The sequence below is a fragment of the Cornus florida genome, unplaced genomic scaffold (genome assembly GCF_030987335.1).
Source record: "Cornus florida cultivar Cherokee Brave unplaced genomic scaffold, ASM3098733v1 CherokeeBrave_3.0.0_Hap2_Chr05, whole genome shotgun sequence".
Lineage (NCBI taxonomy): Eukaryota > Viridiplantae > Streptophyta > Magnoliopsida > Cornales > Cornaceae > Cornus > Cornus florida.
In genome coordinates, this window is record NW_026775575.1 from 22,907,095 (window position 1) to 22,929,418 (window position 22,324).

The following is a 22,324-nucleotide window of genomic DNA, read 5'->3' on the forward strand; positions in this document are numbered from 1 at the left end:
AAAGGCCACTAGTATGTAATATATCTAACATACAATACACGCACGACATCATCACACATGCATTTTAGTACACATACCTACTTCATATGGCATCATCCATACCAACATGTAAAAATTTTGCCTATTTATTTATTTTTCTTTTCATTTCTTTTTTTTTTTTTCATTCACTTGGCTGCTACTATTTAAATTAATAAGCTTTAACACAAAACAAAATTTCACAAACTAGCCCACCTCATAAAATATACATATATTAAAGCATGTCAAATTAAAATTAAATTAAGCTAATGAAATAAATGTTTGTTTTGGGGTCTTACATGGATGGAAGAGCTTACAAGTTGAAAGATGTAGATGGTGAAATTCATGAGAGACCAATAAATGGAAGGTACCTGAAGAAATACAAACCAACTATTTTTGAAGTTATGGAGGAAAAGAAAATCTCCATTCAATCAAAATAGTTTGGATTGTATTAAGTTTAATCTGTTGATTTTTGCAAGTTGTTCTGAGGCCATATGTATTTCAGTTAGATAAAGACATCATCAAAATAAAATTCCAAACATATTTGTCCAAAATATCATACTAAAGACCCATAATTGTTCAAATTTTGTCAAAGTTACTGTGAAATTCTTCAAATTTGGCCTTGAAATCTGCCCACGAGGCCCGGGACTGGTTAAGGATTATGTCCGCTTGTTTCTTGTTTTGTTCCAACTTCGGCATCTGAGCTTGTAATGCTTTGAATTTGGGGGCTGCAATCTTTGTTTGAGTCTTCAATTCTGCTACTTTGTTACCAAGTTGACTTTTATCTAGCTGTAGCCAAGCAAGTTCAACTTGAAGCTTTTTCTCTTTAGCGTCCAACTCGGCAGCTTTTTTCTTCAAAGACAGGTGCAGTTCTCTTCCCATCTTCAGTGTTTGGGGAAGCTTTTCTTTTTCTTGACACTGGGTTGAATACTAGTTGATGATTTGAACCGATTCAACATAAGTAGTGGCCATAGAAGGAATTTGAAGTTGGAAATTCTCAAAAAAAAGGCTTAGTCACTCAAGGAAAACCCTAGGAAGCTACTGAGAAAAGAAAGTGTCTCAATTAACTCCTCTTTGAAAGTAGGGGCTCCTATTGTAACATCTGGGACAAGATTTGCACAGCTTTGGTTATTTCTAAAGGGATTTTAGTAGTTTTGCCAGTGGATATCACAGGGGGTTCAGGATCTAGGGAGTCAAATACAGAATCAAATAGAGAATCCAAAGTGGTGAATGGTGAACTTAGGTTGGATGCTACAAGCACAATACGAGAAGTAGGGTCTTTCTACACCTGAAATGTTTTGAATCAGTTTCAATCATCACAAATAAACAAGTAATATGTTTATTTTAGCTACTTACTTCCTCAAAGTCTCCAATATGCTCATTTATTGGAGCTGCAGCTAGGTGTTGAGAAGAAGCTGGAGAAATCTTTTCAGGAGGCCTTTGTTCTTGCTCCACTGAAACTTCAATATCTTCCTTTTCAACATTATCCACAGTAAAGTCTTGACTTAATTTTTGTTCTGAAGAGAGTGGAGTCTTCTAAAAATAATGCCGATTTAGTTATATTATGTGAACAAAGATATAATGTATGAAATCAGGCATCAAGAAATTTTACATTGGGAGAGTCAGTGGCAGATTTCTTTTTCTTGGACATAACTTCATCGTTATCAACTTCATCATCATCAATCGAGATGAAATGTCTGTTGGCTCTTGATTTTTTAACAGGTTTCTTTCCAATAGTTTTCCTCCTTATTTTTCCCTGTAACAGAAGTGTTAGTAAATAAAATGATATGCATCAAAAAAGTGGGGATGGTTTGATTATGAGTGTTACCTGATAAACAACTACAGGAGGGATACTTTGAAGAGGAACATAGAAATCAATTGGGGCTAATTCTGACAAGGTTGGGATTGCTCCTTCAGGTGTAGAGGGTGCAGCACCTGTAGTTTAAATAATAACAAATCTATGCTAAAAGTATATATGATTATCAATGAGGTACGAATAGGACCATAATTTATTTTGCCAAGAGCGTGATCTGGTCCTAGCTGCAAGAGATATAGGAGGAGGTTGATTTGCTGGTTTGATAGGTTCAATATCAGGAACGGGAGTAGTTGTGAGAGGAACAGGTGGAATTGGATCTCCTTCTTGGAAGGCAAGAGAAATAAACTTGTATGAACCAAGGAGAGTGCGCACAACTTGGGTGGATTCCTTTGTCCTGGTGGAACTAATGTATGCTGACCACCAAGTTTCAAAACTGGGGTCGGCATAAGGTTCTTCATGAAAAGGCTTGAATTGGAAATCTTGCAAAAGTTGCTGAAACCGGTTAGTTATATCTTTAACTTGTTCACTGTCTGATAATTTGACTCTCTGGTTAAAGTTTTTATTGTAAGAAAAATGGGGAGGCAATGGGATCATTTGAGTTAACCCAAATTGCCAGGCTAACTGAGCAGGGTTATAGAACTCTACTCCAGTTTGACTTTTTGCAAGATAGGGAGCCACAATGTTGCAGGGAATATCTCTTGCAATCAGAAAGTGACCCCATAACAAGTTATAGGATTCTATTTGCTCTGCCGAGGAATTAGAAGTAGGGGGAAATAACCAAGATGGGGCAAGTTTGCACCTTGAAAAAGGTAGAAATTGGGACCGAGATATAACTTTACATTGATGATAGAAAAAATGAAAACAATCCGGGAATGAATGATTCTTGGGTTTAGCTCTGGCAAAACCAAATGATACGAGGGGATCATCCGTAACGAGTTGTATCTCAAGTGCCACTTCAGGAAAGTATACATACAGCCAAAATTGAAATAACCATAATGGACCTCCTGATCTTGAAAAGTTCGACATAATAAGGTCTGACAAACCTTTATATAAAGATGTTAGGTGGAATGGAGCCAAGGCCATGGATTTTCCTTTTGATAAGGCAATGGCTAACAGGGTAAGATCTTTAGTTATCTGAATGGCAGGGGCACAAAGTAGATATCTACATAACCAAAGCAATGGAAACCCTATATGCTCTTGATCACTTACTTCAGTGCCAGGTTTTCCTATCATTTCTTTCAAGAACGGGCTATGACATTGAACGTGGGGTTTTAAGCCCTCTTGCTCTGGATAAAAGAAGGTCATTTCTGTATTTTGGAGGAGATAATTAATGTCATCTCCTCCCAGTTTTAAACTAGTTAAGAAATAGATATCTCATAGGGTAGGGGCCATCATACCACAATGTAAATGCAAAGAATTTGTGGTTGGAGACCAAAAGTGAGAAGAAGCAAAAACAGAGGTCTATCTAAAGAAAAGAGAATCTTACTGAGTTGGATTATGTTAAAAATGCCCATCTGTTTCCATAAGTCACGATCAACCCATTGCTCTATTGAAGCATCGGCGGGTGCCAATTCCTGATGGAAAGGGTCAGTCTTTCTCCTTCGGCAGCAAAATATATGGGTTTCATAAAAAGAAGATGTTTCTCCACTTGTGGATAAAAAGGGGATTGTGACGAAGGCAACAGATGACTAAATGTTGGGCTAAGCCCCTTAAGCCATGTTTGGTGTGAGTGAATGGAATCAAATGAAGTGGGAATGGAATGCTTTTGTTTCTATTATTTAGTTTGGTAACTTACTTTAAAGTTGGAATGATGATTCTTACCCATTCTCCGAGAATGGTGATTCTCACTAATTCATTCCACTTTCCAACTAAAGGAATGACCATTCCATTCCCACTTTAAAAATAATAATAATAATAAATAAACGAATAAAAAAAGCATTTAATGAAATGTCGGCTACATAAAATATATATACATATTTATATATGTTTTATAAAAATAGGATGTTTTTCTACGCAACCAAACATGGGAATGAGAATGGTCATTCCATTCCCATTCCATTCTCTGATTCATTCCGTTCCCACTTTATTTCATTCAACCACACCAAACTAGCCCTTAGCGTTATCTGTGATGTCGATTAAGATCGAGGTTTCTATTTCAGGGGAAGTTAGGGTTTTAACTTTTGATTTGGTCATTTGGGTATGCGATGAAGGTTCAGGAAAAGGGTTTTCTAAGTTTAGAACAGAATTTTGCTTTTTGGAAGACATAGTTGAAGGATAGAGAAGATTCAGTTGAAAAGGGAAAGAAACACTTTGACATAAGAGATTTTTGGTGATACAAAATGAAGAGTTTTGGATTGTGTTTGAAGAAGAGACGTGAGGTATTGGGAGACAAAGAGTTTGATGCAAAATTAATGGTTGAAATGATAGATTAGTGGAATCGGCATTTTTTGGAAATTGCAACCATCATGATATTTAAGAGATTATATGGTATAAGCATGTTTACAGCGAAGTGGGTGTTGTTTTGAATTTTGGAAGCCGAAGTGTTAAAACGACTACCAAAATTAGGGGGCATTGTTGACACCCATTTTGGTAATTGGGCTTGGTTTGTAGTTGGGATGAAGAATATCACAATTGGGCTGGATATATAGTGACATGGCAAGGGCTTGGCTTGTGAGAAGAGGTTCGGCTGGGTATATGGAGTATATGGGCTAATTACATGGTTGGGCTTTTTGACTGAAGGAAGTGGTGACAACTCCACATGGAATCCGAATTGCATGCAAAGACTTATTTTGAATTAGATGATAGATGGAGTTTGTAATTATAGTTTTATCTTTTATTTAGGTGCATTTAAGCATTAAGGTTATCTGTAGTTTAATTTAATTTAAATTGTCGTGTAGTTGTGTTTAGAATTTTACTACAAGTAGGATGTCTGTATGTAGAACTTAGTTGTTATGAATTATTCTATAAATAATCAAAGAGGCACGTTATACTAGAGGTCCAGCACCCTCAGAATCCTTTAATTTCTTTGTTTGCTTTCTCTAGCTCTTTCCCAAAATAGCATCCTTGCTATTTCTCTCTATCCCTATCTCTTTAATTCTTGTTCTCTCTCTCTCCCTCTAAATCTTTTTCTCTCTATCTTCTTTCTATATCTACTTCTCCCCCTTTCTATTCTCTCAACTATTACTATAAATTATTCACTGTAAAGTCTTTTTAACTAAGGCAGTAAAACTTATTAAGGAGTTTATTTGTTCTCTTTCTCCTATAATCGCCTGAAGTCAACTATCCCTAAGAGACTGCAAGTTGACAATTCACACTCGGACCATATATTTGGTTCTAGAACGCCCGCAAGATCTCAATTTAAGATCAGCTATAGCCAACCGATTTTAGGGTCAACACAATGGCAAGCCAAGAACCAGACAACCATTATCAAGGACAAAAGAAGCCCAATGTTGATCAAGAAACTTGATAGGTATCCCCAACCTGCTACTAATATGTGTAACACCATGTCGCACAAATATATATATATATAGCCAAACATATATATGGATAACATATATATGTATAGATATATACAAATATATATATATATATATATATATATATATATATATACACACACACACATACAAAACAGCCAAACAAGGGTCGGCTGGATCGATGATAGGATTTTGGTTGTGGATTAGAGATGGCAGTGGTCGGGCAGCCTCAAAACAGCGGCTGCAGCGGCGACATCGGCGACACCAACTCAATCGTCGAAAATGGAGTCTATACGGTGGGCAAGTTTGGGCTTGATCAAATCTATTTTAGGGTTTCAATTCGAGATTGAGAGGCAACTAATTTTTGGTGTAGTGTATACTAAGAATTACTAAAGAGAGAAAGTGAGAGAGAGTCATTGGGTTCTCTGTTTCTGTGTGCACTTATTGTTCCTCCTTTAACACTCATATAGCCGCCTATTGCTTGAACCAATTGAATCCCCATTTCTCAATCATTTCAAATAGAAGAAACCCAAAAAAAATTAGTACAATTCGTCTCTGTAAACCAATCAAACTTAGTTCAATCAGTAGTGATAGATATATATATATATATATATATATATATATATATATATATATACATTGTATGTATTTGTTGTGTGTAAAGTTGTAAACTACATATAAATAGATAGCAGATGGTTGTGTTGTGGCAGTGGGGTGTTGTGGCGGTGGTATGTTAGTGGTTGAAGGGGGTGTGTAAGAGAGGGGATTGTCTGAGGATGAGATTTTGGTGGATTTTGAGAAGCAGCCATGGTGTATGATAGCATGTGAGGATAAGAGTACGGAGAGGTGTTTACAACTTAAGAATGATCTGCTTCTCTCCCTTCCGAGGATTTCCCCTTCCCCTTTTTCTCCAGGCTCTTCACCAACAGGTCTTGTAAATGAGACTGGGTTTTCACCACTCTCCAAAGCATTGAAGCAGTCACTGAGTTCTTGCTAACTGTCACTCAGGTCGGAAACCTGAGTGAAAGTTACCAAGAACCCAGTGATATTCCAAACTATATACTCAATAGTACTCCATACCTCTATTTATAGTGTTTTATGGGTTGTTAACTAGAAAATTTTATTAACTGAATGGATTGTTTAACAAGAAATTTTTCTTAATTGAATGGATTGTTAACTAGAAAATTTCCTTAACTGAATGCATTGTTTAACTAGAAAATTTCCTTAACTGAATGAATTATTTAACTAGAAAATTTCCTTAACTGAATGTTAGTTAACTAAAAAATTTCCTTAACTGAATGGATTGTTTACTAGAAAATTTCCTTAACTAAATGGATTGTTAACTAGAAAACTTTCCTTGACTGAATGGATTGTTTAGCTAGAAAATTTCCTTAACTGAATGGATTGTTAACTAAAATTTTTTTCTGATTGGACTGTTAACTAGAAAATTTCCTTAACTGAATGGATTGTTTAATTAGAAATTTTCCTTAACTGAATGGATTGTTAACTAGAAAGTTTTCTTAACTGAATGGATTGTTTAATTAGAAAATTTCCTTAACTGAATGGATTATTAACTAGAAAATTTCCTTAACTGAAAGGATTGTTAACTAGAAAATTTTCCTTAACCGGAAGGATTGTTAACTAGAAATTTTCCTTAACCGAAAAGATTGTTTAACTAAAAATTTTCCTTAACTGAATGGATTGTTTAACTAGAAATTTTCCTTAATTGAATGGATTGTTAACTAGAAAATTTCCTTAACTGAAAGGATTGTTAACTGGAAAATTTTCCTTAACTAGAAATTTCCTTAACTGAATGGATTGTTTAACTAGAAATTTTCCTTAACTGAATGAATTGTTAACTAGAAAATTTCCTTAACTGGATGGATTGTTAACTAGAAAATTTCCTTAACTAGAAATTTCCTTAACTGAATGGATTGTTTAAGTAGAAATTTTTCTTAACTGAATGGATTGTTTAACTAGAAAATTTCCTTAACTGAATGGATTGTTAAACTGGAAAATTTCCTTAACTGAATGAATTGTTAACTAGAAAATTTCCTTAACTGAATGGATTGTTTAACTAAAAAATTTCCTTAACTGAATGGATTATTTAACTAGAAAATTTCCTTAACTGAATGGATTGTTTAATTAGAAAATTTTCTTAACTAAATGGATTCTTAATTAGAAAATTTCCTTAACTGAAAGGATTGTTAACTAGAAAATTTTTCTTAACTGAATGTATAATTTTTCTTAACTGAATGGATTGTTTAACTAGAAATTTTCTTTAACTAAATGGATTGTTAACTATAAAATTTCCTTAACTGAATGGATTGTTTAACTAGAAAATTTTCTGAATGGATTGTTAAATAGAAAATTTCCTTATCTGAATGGATTGTTAACTTAAAAATTTCCTTAACTGGATTGTTTAATTAGAAAATTTCCTTAACTGAATGGATTGTTAACTAGAAAATTTTCCTAAACTGAATGGATTATTTAACTAGAAATTTTCCTTAACTGAGTGGATTGTTTTGCTAGAAATTTTCTTAACTTAATGGATTGTTAACTAGAAATTTTCCTTACCTAAATGCATTGTTTAACTAGAAAATTTCTTTAACTGAATGGATTGTTAACTAGAAAATTTGCTTAAGGGTCCGTTTAGTTAGATAGAAATTTATGATAGAAAGTGAAAATGAAAAAAAGTGAAGTAAAGGAGAAGAAAATCAAGTTTCCAGTGTGCATTTGGTTTAAAGGAAAAAATTTCAAGAAAATATTACTTTGTTAGTTTGGATAGGATGAAAATGAAAAGAAAATGATTCTATTACCAAAACTATCCTTAGGAATTTAAATATTTTAAAATAAAATAAATTTGTGTTTAATGAACCACTTTATACCTAATTGTTTATATCCATTTTTAACAAAATAAAATAAAATAAAAGGAAAGTAAAATAATATATTATTAAAAATAATAATATAATTTTTTCTATTAATATCTAAATTGTATCCTTAACGGACACAACAATTGCAAAACCCAAATCTGGAGATTGTAAGTTTCCATTCAAACTAAGAATCCCAATCGCCTACAACACCAACAGTAAAAAAACATGTATGTATACCACTCGATCTCAATCATTATTAATTATTGAGCCCAAAATGATAATAAAAATAAATTAATTTTATATGTACATATAAAAATATAAATAATTAAATTAGGATTATATCAATTTACAAAAATAAATATACATTTATGTGAAGTTTGTGACAAACTGAAAAGTGGAGAGAATCAAGGAGAGAAACATGGAGAAACTAAGAAAGTGAAGAAGAGGGGGGAGAAAAAACTGACAAGGGTACAAGAGGAAACTAAGATATAAAGTGGCTAAGTTTTGCGAGAAAGTAAATTTTCGCGTGTTTTATACTGGAAATTTTTTGGGAAAATTCGCAATAGCGAGAATCCTACTTTCCCAAAAAAATTACTTTCCATCTAACCAAACGCATAATTTTTTAAATATTTTCCTTGTCTTTTCTTTTCTTTTCTTTTCTTTTCTTTTCAAGCTAGCTCTTGCTAACCAAACGGACCATAACAGAATGGATTGTTAACTAGAAAATTTGGCACCTCCTTCCATAGCACAATATTAAGTAATTATATTTTACACAAAATAAATGCTACTAAACATCGTAGTAATACTCTGCGGCTCTCAAAACCCTTCACATTCTCTAATGATTGATTTCAACTCAAACAAGCTTGAAATCAATTCTGGTGTAATGACCCGGATTTTCACGGATATTTTTTTTCCGTTGTCTTTCCTTTCTGAGTTTAGTTCCTCTTCGCTTAGTGTCGTCTCGAGTGCTCTGGAGTGATTTTCGAGACTCTTTTCTGTGGATTGACAACTTCCTTTGAGGACCGAGTCGTTTCCGCATTTTTCGTTTTTCGACACTATTCACTTTTCGTCATTTTCCCTATTTCGTCCTTTTCCCTATTTTGTCTTTTCCCGTTTGACACTTTGTTGGCGTAACCACACTTCTTGTGTTCAAAGTTGGTTTTTTACTTCATGTATCTCCATCTTGAGTGGTTTCCACGAAATACGTATCTTTACTTTCGCAAGAAAGTACTCTGGTTGCTCCCGGTGTCCATAGGGGCATGGATGCAAAGTTCTTTGAAATTATTTTCTTTTCTTAGGATGTTTTTCATAAATATCTTTTGAAGATATTTTATTTCAGGGGTTTTTAAGAAAATATTTTTGGAAGATATTTTCATTCTGGGCCATTGTGCAATTAATGAAAGTTATTGCTAAATACTTTATTTTAAGCCTGGATCCTCGTACGGGATTCATTTTCACTTTTTGTCGAGTTATGTACTCTTAGAAATTCCTTCTGGTCATTATTTTCCAGTTTCAGGGTTTTTGGCCATAGTTAGCGCCAAACTTGTTTGGGGCATAACTTTCTGCTCGGGACTCGGTTTTTGACGCTGTTTCTTCCGTTGTTCATATTTTCTTATTTTGAATCTTTTTTGTTCATAGATTTTTGTCATTTGAGTGTGTCTGCTCAAATTTTACTTTTTCAGACCTGGGGAGGCCCGTTTGGGGCACTTTTTGAGATTTCTATAAAAGAGGGGTGAGATATTTCATTTTTCATCTTCTCCCCTCTTCATGCACGACCTGGAGCTCCCATGGCAGCCCAAGGGGTGCTTCCATCTTCTCTCTCCTCTTTTGGTTCACTTTTCCTTGATGGAAAGTCTTCGGCCTTAACGTTTGTTGTTCCCCTCGCCGTGCTCTACCTTTCCCCCTTATTAGAATTCATTTTTGACCATTTCTTGAGTTTGGTTTTGAGGTTAAGTTATGATTTTGATGGGGCTTGCATGGGGGTTATGTTCACGGCGTTGTCCCTGACAAAACCTAGTAGTTTCGTCGGATTCGGAGCCGTTCCATTTTGATGGCTTTTGACATTTTCATCTCAAATTGAGGTAAGGAATGTTTTAGGCTTTTGTGTGTGTTGTATTGAGTGTTTAGCATGATTATATGCCTTGTATCAAATCTTGAAAGTTATTAATTTTTATTTCTTTGTATAAGATTTAAAATTCATGATGATATATAACTTTGATTTGAATTGTGGCATGCTAGAAAATCTAGTTTTAATATGTCTGTTAACATATATTAAATTGGGATTAATTAAATAAGAATTTCTCTTTTTAATTAATATTTATCTTTTATGAAAGATTAAAGTGCATGGCCGTACCTTGCATGAAATTAAGTTGTAGTATGCTTCTAAATTAGGTTTTGGCATGTTGTTTAACATACTTTAATTTGAGAGCATTTGGACAAGTATGAAAATCTAGAGATTTTAATTAAAATCTAATTAAGAGTTTCGTTGGCCTAATTGAGTGTTTAGCTTGATATTTGTGATAACTATGACTTATGTACTAGCATATGTTAATTTAGGACCATTTAGAGTTGTTTTAGAATTGAGTGATTTAATTATCATGATGTAATTAAATTCTACCTTGTTGCACCGTTGATTGAATCATGTAATTGACATTGATAATACGTTTAAGGCATGATTTTAGGCTTATAATGGAATTATGAGTTTATGTTCCAATATTGAATTATATTGTTATAACGTGTAACGAATCGCACACTGAAGATTCGACATGTGATGCTATTATAGTGCGTAACGAATCGCGCTCTGAAGATTCGACATTGTCATCCTATAGTTGTTGGGGATTTAGAGCATGTGTTGTATGGTTACAACCTACTTGTGCATGAAGGTAGTTTCGTATACTGTTTAATACGTATATAAGTTGTTAACTTATTTATTTTGGAGTTACTTGGGACATTGTTAAGCTGTGATGGCTAGGGTTTGGCTCTAGTACGGGGACAAGAGTCCTCTAAGTCAAAAGTCCGCGCGTTGGGTAGGCTGCCTGGGGGTTAGTAGCTCCAAATTAGCCTTATAAAGTTCGCGCGTTGGGTAAGCTGCTTGGGGGTTAGTAGCTCCAAATTTGCCTTGTCTTAGCGGAAATCCGAGCTGTGATATCCAAGTCTTTCACTATTTGATTTCGCATTCAATTCCAAGTTGACAACCAATGTTTAATTGTGACTTGTGGTTTTGGTAATTGGCGATTTGATGTTGTTAAGTACATCCATACTAAATTGATATATTTAGTTGATTTCACACTTTTAGATTGCTAGTTGATAACTTAGAGAATTTATGCCTTGATGTGTGGTATTAGATATTCTAATTATGCTAAATTGTTATATTTAGTTGATGTTGCATTTTAGACTTCAAGTTGATAACCTTGAGAACCACTACGTTGTTGCTTTGTGTAAGCATGCTCCTATGTTGTTGCTTTGTGTAAGCATGACCCTATGTTATTAAAATTGCATGAATGAGGTGATTGATGCTAGAAATGATCTTAGGTAGTTAGGATGCTCCCTGAGTCTCACCTTGACATAGACATTAGGTGGAATGAACCACAATAATTAAATCATGCAACTTGTAAAACTTTAGGTCGATCCATGCTCATTTCCTACGAGTAGCTTTATGTTACTCATCCCTACGATACTGGGGCATATTTCAGGTACAAGATACAAGATTGGAGATTGCAATTACTTGGGTGATTTGCTGAGTTGAGCTTCTTTAGAAGCATTCTTGTTCACATGCAAGTGTTAGCATGTTCATGATTTGTCTATGAAATGTAATTTTTCTAACTTGGAGGTTTGGCATGTCAAATGTTGTAAATGTATTGTAATGAGGCCATAGGCCATTGTAGCACATCTATTTTATCATATTACATACACTTGCATACTCACTTTGGCAAACAATACCTTCCTTGATGAAACAAAAATCTAAAGTTGCATATTTTTTAGTTTGACCCTATTCTGTTACAGGGGCATTTTTGGTATTTTACAATGAGTTTTTTTCATTTTTCCTCACGAGTCACGTAGAAAACTTGATTTTGAGAGTTTTTCCAGAAAACATCATCTTGGCCCTCAAAAATTCATATTTTTTCAAAAAATCCTTGCTGCCAGGTTTTGCAAATTTTTAGTACAAATGTAGTTGGTACTATTCATCGACTTTTTTTTGAAAATCGTCACCACTAATCTGAAACTTCCGGAGGTCTTGTGGGTGCATTTTAAGATTGCATTTTCAATTTAGGCAATTTAAAAACCTCCCGAAGCCCTATTTCCAAAACTTAGGCAGTAGCTCAGATTAGTTTTTTTCCTCTTGACCTGATTTTCTTGGGGGCATTCTGGGCATTTTACAATGCATTTTTTTTGTTTCCGTTTAGGCTTAGGGTAGGAAACTTGATTTTAGGGGGGGTTTCTTCTTTGAGTTTTTCCAAAAAAGTCCGTTTAGATACACGTTTTTACTCTCAGTTGCAGTAGTGGTGGGTTGTCCTCGTCGGGCCGCCACGACATCATTTTTGTTTTTGACCTTTCTCCCCCGTCCGGACTCCATATTGAGTAAACTTTTTTTTGAACTTGAGTAATTTGTCATTGTCTTTCAAGCGGTGTGCTCAATAGCACCTGAATCCACTTTTTGCAAATGACCATTTTGCCCCTAGGTTCTTTTTGTCCGTTTTTGAAACGACACTTCTGCATTTGTTTCCTTTGGGTTCCGTGACCTCATTGAGGATCACATTGGTGTCTTAGAGACGCATTGTATCTCTAAAAACCGTTGTTTCACATTTCGCTTCCGCATTTCGGATCCATTATCGGGTCATCTTTTGGTCATCACTGACGCACCGGGTTTACAAAACTTGGGCCGTCACATCTGGGCCATCACCAGACTCCACAGCAACTTTCTGGGACTCCAAATAATGCCTCACATGTCGCCACACGCTCATAAACCTGCTGCACGCACCTCCACGCACCACCTTGCTCTGGCAGCTGTCCTCACATGCACACACTCGCTGCACATGCGCCTGATTTGGCCCTCCGCGCATGTTGGCCTCTCCTCATTGGTTGCGCTCAACTCTGTTATATGGGTGCACCTACACTGGATCCTACGCCATCCATCCACGCATCTCAGCCATTCAAAACCTTGTGCGCACCATACTCCTGTGATCCGCGCCACACCGGATTCCTTCCTTTAATTTTAAAGAACTATATGAGCACTTTACAAGGGCCTCATGGCAATCTAGTTGTAATCATTCTATTGTGTATGGAAATAAATAGCTTGTTTAAAAAAAAAAAATCTTACGACTATCGTACTATCATGTTTCTACTTGAATCTAGCTAGCTTATCCTTGTTCTTTAATGATTATGTTTCGTTACTACATTTATTTAAGCTTTGTCACTTTTGTTATTGTTACGTTATGCATTATCCTTGTACAATTGATTGGTCCTTTCCATGCATTTCATAATACTTGAGAATGTTGAGTTAAATGTACTTCAAATTTTTTTTTTTTAATTTCTCTAATGGAAGGATAAAAGTGTGAAATGGAGTCCTTTATGCCCCCACTTTGTGTTGTCAATTGCCTTGATCTTACATCACATAGTTTTGTTCATGTTGCACATTAGTGGTTTGGGGTTAGGCCTTATATTTTTTTAAGGAAAGGGGGTTTGCTCTAAGTCACACAGAGCAGAAGGAGTGCGAGAGCGGGAGCAAAAGCGTCAAAGTCTAAATTTTTTGAAAGTGGGGGGGTCATGAGAGCGTCTGTATATTAGCTTCAAATAAAATTGTATACATATATATTTTATATTCTTTTATTTATTTAAATCCATATGCAAAATATATTCATTATTATTTATTCCATTAATAATATATATGAAAGAGGCCTTGTGTGTCAATACCCGCCATGATATCCTGATAGACATCATTTACTACAACTATTACAAATAGTGCAATTGCATGTAATGGTTTGGTCTTATCTTGCTCATCTTGAAAAGGGTAAAAATGTGCGTACAATAAGACCTTTTTTTTATATTTTATCTAAACTATATTGGCCAGAAAAGCAATTATCCAATAAACTTTCACATGGAAAATGCTCAGGAGTACTCCCTTGTCAAAGAGTATTTTTGTTCACGTTGCAGTGACTAAAGGTTTGCTGCTCGGCTCTTAAGGCTCAAAATGCTACCGTAAATGTTTCTTATTTGGCGCTCAATTTCAAGCTATGAAAGAAGCCTTGTGTGTCAATACCCACCATGATATCCTTGATAAACATCATCTACTACAACTATTACAAATGGCGCAATTGCTTGTAATGATTTGGTCTTGTCTTGCTCATCTTGAAAAGGGTAAAAATGTGCGTACAATAAGAAATTTTTTTTATTTTTTTTTAATTTTATCTAAACTATATTGGCCAGAAAAGCAATTATCCAATAAACACTCACATGGAAAATACTCAAGAGTACTCCATTGTCAAAGAGTATTTTTGTTCATGTTGCAATATTAGGGTGTTTTTTTGGGTTAGTCTAAGATTTTTTAAGGAAATAGGGGTAAAAATGTGTGTACAATTATGCTGACTTTTATTTTGATTTTTAGTTTTGATTTTATCTAAACCACATTGCCCTATAAAAGACATTTAACCACAATGCTTATCCAATAAAAGACATGCAAGTCAATTTATTTTTGATCTCTTTTAACATTAGTGTGTAATTATTCATCTCACAACAAAGATGCACTCCCACCTTTTTTTAGTCCCAACTTCTTGAAAGGATATACATCAAATGTATTATCTTTTTGGGCATTATTGCCCAGCTTTCCGTGCAGGTATGCCTATGTTCGAGTATCCTTCCCATAGTTTGCCGGGAAAAAAAAAAAAATTACTTGTCCCTTTGATGTTCTAATATGAACCTTCAAAAAAGTTTAGAAAGTTTTGAAATTTATCCTAAGGGTTCGTTTGGTTAGCATGAAATAGATAGAAAGGAAAAGAAACAGAAAATTTTTAAATTTGTTTGGAGTTTGGTTAGTGTGAAAGAGAAAAATTTTAGGAAGTAAATTTCTCGCAACCGCTTAATTTTCCTCAAAATGCTTCTCGCAAAAAACACAGGGAAATTTTACTTTCCCGTAAAAGTGGCGCCTTCATATCTTAGTTTCCTATTATGCCCAAGCCACTTTCTCCACAAACTTTATTAATAGGTCAGTTCCCTTCTATTGTATATTGCTTATATAATAATGGAATACTATTTTAATTGTACATAGTTTTATACGTGCGTACAAAATTAAAATTTTATTATATTTTTTTCTTTCCATAATTAAGAATGATTTAGAGTGATATATATATATATATATATATATATATATATATATATATATATAAATCTAAGCAAAGTGTTGGGTGAAAAATTAGGATTAGTGTCTCTACGCATACAATTTACAATTTAATTCGTACATGTACTTTTTTATACATAGACTTATCTCGACTTTAGGACTCTTAGTAATTAGATGTACCAAACTAATTTAATTTTAATTCTACATATATTAGATGTATCAAATTAGTTTAGTTGAAGCATTTTTCTATGACTAAAAGTATATATATTAACTTCAATCTTTTTTCCTAAATATTTTTGATAAGTACACAAAACCTATTATTTCATGCACCAAAATAAGCTTTTAATTAGACTTTTAAATATTTAAATATTATTATATGCTTGTTTTGTGTTTTGTAGATATTAATGTATGAATGAGAAGAAAAGAAAAACAAAAGTTAGCTATATTAGGTATATCTGTATGCAAATGAAGAAGAGAAATAAGAAGAGAGAAAGAAGAAAAGAAAAGAAAGAAAGAAGAAATAAGTCAACAAAAGAAGAAATGAGGAGAGAGAAAGAAGAAAAGAAAAAACAAAAGCAAACAAGAGAAGAGAAATGATGTGCACGTGAAAAAGAGAGAAATGAGGAGAGAGAGAGAAGAAAATCAAGGAAAGAAAAGTCAACAAAGAAAGGAAGAAAAGGTGAAGTAGATATAGAAGTGGTTGATACAAAAGTAGGCAGTGGTCAGAGTATGGTGTAGCGAGGTGGTGTGGAGGAAGAGAGAGTCAGAGAAGTTAATATTGATCGGAAGGCAACAATTGTGGATGCACAATTTTGGCTATAAATAGCCCACTCTGGAGCATTCAAAAGAGAGTAGAGATAGAGATAGATAGAATGATATAATAGATTGAGTTTTCCTTATTGTTTCTAATTGTAATTTTCTTCTCAAGGCATTGTTATTTTATTACTCATCAGTTTCTTGCTCTCAATTTATATACTTGAAATTTCTCATTCTAATATTGCTTTACATATTTGTTGTCCAATATTTATTTCTAGTTAGTGACAAATTCCAAAATTAATATTTTTTAATCGCTTGTTCGGAAATAGAAACTCATCTTGAATGCGTGGTTCGACCCTACTTGCCATTAGACATTTTTGGTTAAATGGTTGTAGGTATTTTATCTTGAAATGGAGTATATTTGACAACGACAAGTCTATAAATATACGCCTATCAAATGGCGCCGTTGCCGAGGATAGTTTAATAAGTATACAAAACCTATTATTTCATGCACCAAAATAAGCTTTTAGTTAGACTTTTATATAATTAAATATTATTATATGCTTGTTTTGTGTTCTGTAGGTATTAATGTATGAATGAGAAGAAAAGAAAAACAACAGTTAGCTATATTATGTATATCTATGTGCAAATGAAGAAGAGAAATGATAAGAGAGAAAGAAGAAAAGAAAAGAAAGAAAGAAGAAATAAGTCAACAAAAGAAGAAATGAGGAGAGAGAAAGAAGAAAAGAAAAAACAAAAGCAAACAAGAGAAGAGAAATGATGTGCACGTGAAGAAGAGAGAAATGAGGAGAGAGAAAGAAGAAAATCAAGGAAAGAAAAGTCAACAAAGAAAGGAAGAAAAGGTGAAGTAGATATAGAAGTGGTTGATACAAAAGTGGGCAGTGGTCAAAGTATGGTGTAGCAAGGTGGCGTGAAGGAAGAGAGAGTCAAAGAAGTTAATTTGATCAGAAGGCAACAATTGTGGATGCACAATTTTGAATATAAATAGCCGACTCTGGAGCATTCAAAAGAGAGTAGAGATAGAGATAGATAGAATGATATAATAGATTGAGTTTTCCTTATTGTTTCTAATTGTAATTTCCTTCTCAATGCATTGTTATTTTATTACTCTTCAGTTTCTTGCTCTCAATTTATATACTTGAAATTTCTCATTCTAATATTGCTTTGCATATTTGTTGTCCAATATTTATTTCTAGTTAGTGACAAACTCCAAAATTAATATTTTTAAATCTCTAGTTCGGAAATAGAAACTCATCTTGAATGCGTGGTTCGACCCTACTTGCCATTAGACATTTTTAGTTAAATGGTTGTAGGTATTTTATCTTGAAATGGAGTGTATTTGACAATGACAAGTCCATAAATACACGCCTATCAAATGGCGCCGTTGCAGGGGATAGTTTGATAAGTACATAAAACCTATTATTTCATGCACCAAAATAAGCTTTTAATTAGACTTTTATATATTTAAATATTCTTATATGCTTGTTTTCTGTTCTGTAGGTAATAATGTATGAATCAGAAGAAAAGAAAAACAAAGGTTAGCTATATTATGTATATCTGTGTGCAAATGAAGAAGAGAAATGAGAAGAGAGAAAGAAGAAAAGAAAAGAAAGAAAGAAGAAATAAGTCAACAAAAGAAGAAATGAGGAGAGAGAAAGAAGAAAAGAAAAAACAAAAGCAAACAAGAGAAGAGAAATGATGTGCACGTGAAGAAGAGAGAAATGAGGAGAGAGAAAGAAGAAAATCAAGGAAAGAAAAGTAAACAAAGAAAGGAAGAAAAGGTGAAGTAGATATAGAAGTGGTTGATACAAAAGTGGGCAGTGGACAGAGTATGGTGTAGTGAGGTGGCGTGACGGAAGAGAGAGTCAGAGAAGTTAATATTGATCAGAAGGCAACAATTATGGTTGCACAATTTTGGCTATAAATAGCCGACTATGGAGCATTCAAAAGAGAGTAGAGATAGAGATAGATAGAATGATATAATAGATTGACTTTTCCTTATTGTTTCGAATTGTAATTTACTTCTCAATGCATTGTTATTTTATTACTCTTCAGTTTCTTGCTCTCAATTTATATACTTGAAATTTCTCATTCTAATAATGCTTTACATATTTGTTGTCCAATATTTATTTCTAGTTAGTGACAAACTCCAAAATTAATATTTTTGAATCTCTTGTTCGGAAATAGAAACTCATCTTGAATGTGTGGTTCGACCTTACTTGCCATTAGACATTTTTAGTTAAATGGTTGTAGGTATTTTATCTTGAAATGGAGTGTATTTGATAACGACAAGTCCATAAATACACGCCTATCAAATGGCACTGTTGCCGAGGATAGTTTGATAAGTATACAAAACCTATTATTTCATGCACCAAAATAAGCTTTTAGTTAGACTTTTATATAATTAAATATTCTTATGTGCTTGTTTTGTGTTCTATAGGTATTAATGTATGAATGAGAAGAAAAGAAAAACAACAGTTAGCTATATTTTGTATATCTATGTGCAAATGAAGAAGAGAAATGAGAAGAGAGAAAGAGGAAAAGAAAAGAAAGAAAGAAGAAATAAGTCAACAAAAGAAGAAATGAGGAGAGAGAAAGAAGAAAAGAAAAAACAAAAGAAAACAAAAGAAGAGAAATGATGTGCACATGAAGAAGAGAGAAATGAGGAGAGAGAAAGAAGAAAATCAAGGAAAGAAAAGTCAACAAAGAAAGGAAGAAAAGGTGAAGTAGATATAGAAGTGGTTGATACAAAAGTGGGCAGTAGTCAGAGTATGGTGTAGCGAGGTGGCGTGAAGGAAGAGAGAGTCAAAGAAGTTAATATTGATCAGAAGGCAACAATTGTGGATGCACAATTTTGAATATAAATAACCGACTCTGGAGCATTCAAAAGAGAGTAGAGATAGAGATAGATAGAATAATATAATAGATTGAGTTTTCTTTATTGTTTCTAATTGTAATTTTCTTCTCAATGCATTGTTATTTTATTACTCTTTAGTTTCTTGCTCTCAATTTATATACTTGAAATTTCTCATTCTAATATTGCTTTACATATTTGTTGTCCAATACTTATTTTTAGTTAGTGACAAACTCCAAAATTAATATTTTTAAATCTCTTGTTCGAATATAGAAACTCATCTTGAATGCGTGGTTCGACCCTACTTGTCATTAGACATTTTTAGTTAAATGGTTGTAGGTATTTTATCTTGAAATGGAATGAGTTTGACAACGACAAGCCCATAAATACACGCCTATCAAATGGCGCCGTTGCCGGGGATAGTTTGATAAGTACACAAAACCTATTATTTCATGCACCAAAATAAGCTTTTAATTAGACTTTTATATATTTAAATATTCTTATATGCTTGTTTTGTATTCTGTAGGTAATAATGTATGAATGAGAAGAAAAGAAAAACAAAAGTTAGCTATATTATGTATATCTGTGTGCAAATGAAGAAGAGAAATGAGAAGAGAGAAAGAAGAAAAGAAAAGAAAGAAAGAAGAAATAAGTCAACAAAAGAAGAAATGAGGAGAGAGAAAGAAGAAAAGAAAAAACAAAAGAAAACAAGAGAAGAGAAATGATGTGCACGTGAAGAAGAGAGAAATGAGGAGAGAGAAAGAAGAAAATCAAGGAAAGAAAAGTCAACAAAGAAAGAAAGAAAAGGTGAAGTAGATATAGAAGTGGTAGATACAAAAGTGGGCAGTGGTCAGAGTATGGTGTAGCGAGGTGGCGTGAAGGAAGAGAGAGTCAAAGAAGTTAATATTGATCAGAAGGCAACAATTGTGGATGCACAATTTTGGCTATAAATAGCCCACCCTGGAGCATTCAAAAGAGAGTTTAGATAGAGATAGATAGAATGATATAATAGATTGAGTTTTCCTTATTGTTTCTAATTGTAATTTTCTTCTCAATGCATTGTTATTTTATAACTCATCAGTTTCTTGCTCTCAATTTATATACTTGAAATTTCTCATTCTAATATTGCTTTACATATTTGTTGCCCAATATTTATTTCTAGTTAGTGACAAACTCCAAAATTAATATTTTTGAATCTCTTGTTCGGAAATAGAAACTCATCTTGAATGCGTGGTTCGACCCTACTTGCCATTAGACATTTTTAGTTAAATGGTTGTAGGTATGTTATCTTGAAATGGAGTGTATTTGACAATGACAAGTCCATAAATACACGCCTATCAAATGGCGCCGTTGCCGAGGATAGTTTGATAAGTATACAAAACCTTTTATTTCATGCACCAAAATAAGCTTTTATTTAGACTTTTATATAATTAAATATTCTTATATGCTTGTTTTGTGTTCTGTAGGTATTAATGTATGAATGAGAAGAAAAGAAAAACAACGGTTAGCTATATTTTGTATATCTGTGTGCGAATGAAGAAGAGAAATGAGAAGAGAGAAAGAAGAAAAAAAAAAAGAAAGAAAGAAGAAATAAGTCAACAAAAGAAGAAATGAGGAGAGAGAAAGAAGAAAAGAAAAAACAAAAGCAAACTAGAGAAGAGAAATGTTGTGCACGTGAAGAAGAGAGAAATGAGGAGAGAGAAAGAAGAAAATCAAGGAAAGAAAAGTCAACAAAGAAAGGAAGAAAAGGTGAAGTAGATATAAAAGTGGTTGATACAAAAGTTGGCAGTGGTCAGAGTATGGTGTAGCGAGGTGGCGTGAAGGAAGAGAGAGTCAAAGAAGTTAATATTGATCAGAAGGCAACAATTGTGGATGCACAATTTTGAATATAAATAACCGACTCTGGAGCATTCAAAAGAGAGTAGAGATAGAGATAGAATGATATAATAAATTCAGTTCTCCTTATTGTATCTAATTATAATTTTCTTCTCAATGCATTGTTATTTTATTACTCTTCAGTTTCTTGCTCTCAATTATATACTTGAAATTTCTCATTCTAATATTGCTTTAAATATTTGTTGTCCAATATTTATTTCTAGTTAGTGACAAACTCCAAAATTAATATTTTTAAATCTCTTGTTCGGAAATAGAAACTCATCTTGAATGCGTGGTTCGACCCTACTTGCCATTAGACATTTTTAGTTAAATAGTTGTAGGTATTTTATCTTGAAATGGAGTGTATTTGACAACGACAAGTCCATAAATACACGCCTATCAAATGGCGCCGTTGCCGGGGATAGTTTGATAAGTACACAAAACCTATTATTTCATGCACCAAAATAAGTTTTTAATTAGACTTTTATATATTGAAATATTCTTATATGCTTGTTTTGTGTTCTGTAGGTATTAATATATGAATGAGAAGAAAAGAAAAACAAAAGTTAGCTATATTATGTATATCTGTGTGCAAATGAAGTAGAGAAATGAGGAGAGAGAAAGAAGAAAAGAAAAGAAAGAAAGAAGAAATAAGTCAACAAAAGAAGAAATGAGGAGAGAGAAAAAAGAAAAGAAAAAACAAAAGCAAACAAGAGAAGAGAAATGATGTGCACGTAAAGAAGAGAGAAATGAGGAGAGAGAAAGAAGAAAATCAAGGAAAGAAAAGTCAACAAAGAAAGGAAGAAAAGGTGAAGTAGATATAGAAGTGGTTGATACAAAAATGGGCAGTGGTCAGAGTATAGTGTAGCGAGGTGGCGTGAAGGAAGAGAGAGTCAGAGAAGTTAATATTGATCAGAATGCAACAATTGTGGATGCACAATTTTGGCTTTAAATAGCCGACTCTAGAGCATTCAAAAGTGAGTAGATATAGAGATAGATATAATGATATAATAGATTGAGTTTTCCTTATTGTTTCTAGTTGTAATTTTCTTCTCAATGCATTGTTATTTTATTACTCATCAGTTTCTTGCTCTCAATTTATATACTTGAAATTTCTCTTTCTAATATTGCTTTACATATTTGTTGTCCCATATTTATTTCTAGTTAGTGACAAACTTCAAAATGAATATTTTTAAATCTCTTGTTCAGAAATAGAAACTCATCTTGAATGCGTGGTTCGACCCTACTTGCCATTAGACATTTTTAGTTAAATGGTTGTAGGTATTTTATCTTGAAATGGAGTGTATT